Here is a 3,878-nt window from a genome sequence, read left to right as displayed (position 1 = left end):
GATTATTTCCAGGGCTGTGGATGACCCACAAACCATCGTGTCACTAGAAAGTCCAACTCTATCACAGATGATAACTTCACAGAAGCTGTTTTACAGAGCTTTGCTTTCTGTTAACCTTTTTTATATTTGCTCTAGTGCCTCCAAAGATCCCAGGAGAAGATCCTGTGCCCTATCCCTTCTACTCAAGAGTGTTAATAAAGCCACTTCTGTTAACAGAGCCCTAGCTGTTTCTGTATTCTGCTTATTCCATTGCCATGGTTTTGGAGCCAAGGTTATCTCTACTTCATGATAGTGATAAGATGCAGTTATTCAGGCCCCTGCTCAGAGGAGACAGTTTAACTGCATAGGCTATCACATCAGATCTATGGTATGGTTTATAGTGTGGTCTGTTCCAGATCCACAACAAGATTGTGGGCTTCTCTGTGATTCTATAAATTTACTGATTGTCCTCAAAGAATTCCTAAAGAAGGAGGCTCCCATGTATATGTAGCTTTCCTCTATCTTAGCCAGGAGCTCCCCTAGCTTTTCTGTTATGATAATAAGAATTACTTTGCTCTTATCATTTTTCTATCAACTCTCATGTGTTCGCATAGCTGAGCTATGTATTAATTCATTGTTATGACCAAGAACCAACTTAATGGAGAAGATTATTTTAACTACGCATCAGGGCATTTCATTCATCATGGTAGTGGGGTGTGGCAGCAGGAAAGACCATTTTGTGGTCATGGGAATGTACTCACATGTCAGTAGATCGGGAAGCATAGAAAAGGCTGTCAGCATCTTCCCTACTCAGTGAATAGTCTCTAAAACACCTAGGTGATTCTAAGAGTCAGATTGACAATGGAAATTAAGCATCCTAGCTTCTAAAACAAAATGAGCAGCTCCTTATTATAAAGGAATATTTGTTTGCTTGCAAATTTATGTGGAGTGAGAATGAGGTCAAGGACATGTGGCTGGGTAGTCAGAAGTATGGTGCAGTCCCTGGGGTATGGGAGTTCTGGAAGCTTAGATTGAGTGAGAAGGCCAGGAGTTAGATGGATCAGGTAAGTTTTCAATATTAGATGGCCTCTGAGTGGCAAGACTGAGTCAGCATTATACCTCTCTGTGGTTCTGTATCAAAGAAGAACTGTGGAGAATGAAACTCTGGCTACCTCTGCTCTCGAAATTAGGATCATGTAAGGAGGTTTTGTTGTTATATGGTCAGATGCTTGGGCATAAAATGGAGTCAGGGTGAATCTGTTGAAGGATTCTAAAAGGTTATGCATGTCTTTGCTTGTTTTGTTGAGACAGGGCTTCTCTATAGCTTCAGAGCTTTGCTGGTACTCACTTTGTAGACCAGGCTGGCCTGGAACTCACAGAAATCTGCCTGTCTCTGCTTCCTAAGTGCTGGGATGAAGGGCGTGCACCACCACTGCCCTGTTCTATATGCCTTTGACTTTGGGCAAAATTGACTTTTTTGGTGTGGCTAAGACAAGAGATAAGGCTATAGATGCTTTCCCCATGGAGGAGGCCCAGAGACCTAGTAAAGTCATGAGAAAGAAAGCACAAGTTAATTAGAAAGTTCAATTAGTGATTTTCAGAGAGGCTCCATGTGGGCTGAATGGGCACACCACACAGCCACCTTAGGCTCTTCGTTGTACAGTTTTATAACACTCAGATTCCTGGTTCTTAGCCATGGCTTACCCCATTCTCCCTCTAAAACACACCCCACGATAATTCCCTGGGATTGTCTTTCTCACAACTAAGGAGGCTTGATTCATGAGTCCCAGCTTTGACTTACTAGCACAGGATCTGCGGTTCTTCTACAGAGCACAACGATGTGGCTCAGTTCAGCTGCTGAGGTCCTTTCGCAGCTTCCTTCATTCTTTCATTGATCCGTTCTCTCATCTACTTTACAAATGTGTTTTCAAAGTATGTAATGTGGTGCTCACTTTGGCAGCCCAAATACAAAATTTGAAATGACACAGAGAAGATTACCCCGGTCCCTGTGCAAGGATAACACACGCACACATTTGTGAAGCTTTCCATCTTCTTTCTATTTCAATAAAAGAGAAAAAAATCTCATAAATTCCAAACTGAAAATATGGAATTAAACATAACAAGTTAACTTATTAATGCTAGATACAGAGTGGGGAATTGATAGTCCATCAGGAGTGATAGGCATTTTGTTTTCAGTCCTAGGAAAGAATGCAGGGCTTTAGCTGTGCTTACTTAGTGCTCTATCGTTGAGCTACACCACCACCCTTAAATGAACAAATTAAGCAAGTGCGCTGCTTTGTAATAAAGCCTTTCAGAAGTAGAGTGCCATGGATGATCATGCAAAATATACCTTTGTAGGAGGTAAGCTGAGCCAAAATACAGTCCACTTGGCCTGCTAAAGTCACAGAAGAATAGTGCAACATTCCCCAAAGAGGTATGGAACAAAGAGACAGTATGGTGGATTGACACGGTGCCTCAACAGTTAGCAACCAAACCTGAGAATCTGCATTTGGTATCCCTCAGACTCACATGGTAGAAGGAGGGAACCAATCCGTTCATGTTGTCCTCTGGCTTCTACATGTACATCATAGCATTTGTGCACATTCCTGCACATGAAGACACATACCCTGCACATAATAAGATATATAAACAAAAACAGTATGGTGGCTTTAAGGAAAACAATTATTTCTGCTTGGCTGGGGACAATAACAGTGACAGAATTCAAAGCCGAAGAAGAAAAGAAGAGCTTATCAACTGTCTGGTATGACGTATTAGGATTCTGTAATGTACAGGCCTTATTACAGTTAGGCTAACCTTCCTAGTTATCTGTGTTATTTTTATACTGAAGATACCAGAGATGTAAGCTCATCCATTACCAGAACCCAGCGTCTTTCACACTCGCAATTACCTCCCAAATGTCTCTGGCAATTGTGGTGTCTGGGCTTGGCCCAGCTCTCCTGGCAAAAGACAGAAACACACATCTTCCAGACTAGGCTCAGAACATGTCTTCTTGCCTTCTGGGAGAATTGCTGCTTGAGACATCTAATTTTACAGATCATGGTTTTGGAGAGAAATATGTCACCCCAGAAGTGAGTAGGAAATTATTCACTTTTGGAGAGATAGAAATGGCAAGCCAGATTGATCAGGACCCAAGCTAGATTCCCAGGCAGCTCCCAAAGACAGCCAGCAATCCCAGCACCCTCTGCTCCCACCTCATCCCATGATGTGCAGACTTAAGAGCAGGGAAATGCTGGTCACTGGCCTCTAGCTCACCTTGGAGCCATTTCTCATGCTGCTTCACGTCCTTCATCTCCCTAGAGAACTTTTACACAGCCCCTATCTTAAGCATGGCTTTCAACGACACCTTCCTTCAACATACATGTGACTCAGAAGACCACATGGACCCTTGGCTTCCAGAGCATATTTTAACACAATGTTGTCAAAATAATGCCATTTTGTAATTATGGTATAAGTTTTACACTTAGTTTAATATCAGTTAAAATATTCAGGGACACCAGTGCTCAACAACAGTTTTAAGCTCCTACTTTAAGCTCCTACTCTAAGGCTACCCACCCAGAGCAGTGAGCCTCAAGGTCCCCAGTAAGAGAGCCCGGCACCCTCAGCCTGGGCTCCAGGGGCTCCTGTGTTCTCCGGGATCCTGCACTGCCTGCCCCGTCCTTCCTTCTGTCCCTGGATCACTGGGCTACCAGGCGGCCCTGTTTAGGTGCTGAAGAGTTCCATCTGGACGGCCTGCATTCTCGGCAAGGTCCTTTGCTCAGGAACAGTTTTCTGCTCCTACACTAAGGCTTCCAACCAAGAGCAGTGAGTGCCTGCCTACATGTCAGGCCTCAAAGACCACTGAAAGGGAGCACGCGCACCTTCAACTTGTGAGGCAGGGT

At 43.7% G+C, this 3,878-nt stretch overlaps 1 non-coding gene across 1 annotated transcript; it reads left to right on the top strand.

Moving 5' to 3' along the window:
• Positions 1-1,923: 1,923 nt before the first annotated feature.
• On the top strand, positions 1,924-2,034 carry LOC126502417 (U6 spliceosomal RNA). Its single transcript, XR_007591923.1, has one exon. It is a non-coding gene; the product is annotated as a U6 spliceosomal RNA (small nuclear RNA).
• The last annotated feature ends 1,844 nt before the right edge of the window (positions 2,035-3,878 follow it).

This window comes from Alexandromys fortis, unplaced genomic scaffold (assembly GCF_014885135.2).
Source record: "Alexandromys fortis isolate MF-2015 unplaced genomic scaffold, M_Fortis_MF-2015_v1.1 scaffold_45, whole genome shotgun sequence".
Classification (NCBI taxonomy): Eukaryota; Metazoa; Chordata; class Mammalia; order Rodentia; family Cricetidae; genus Alexandromys; species Alexandromys fortis.
The sequence above is the reverse complement of the archived record's forward strand: the minus strand, read 5'-3'. Positions and strand labels throughout refer to the sequence as shown.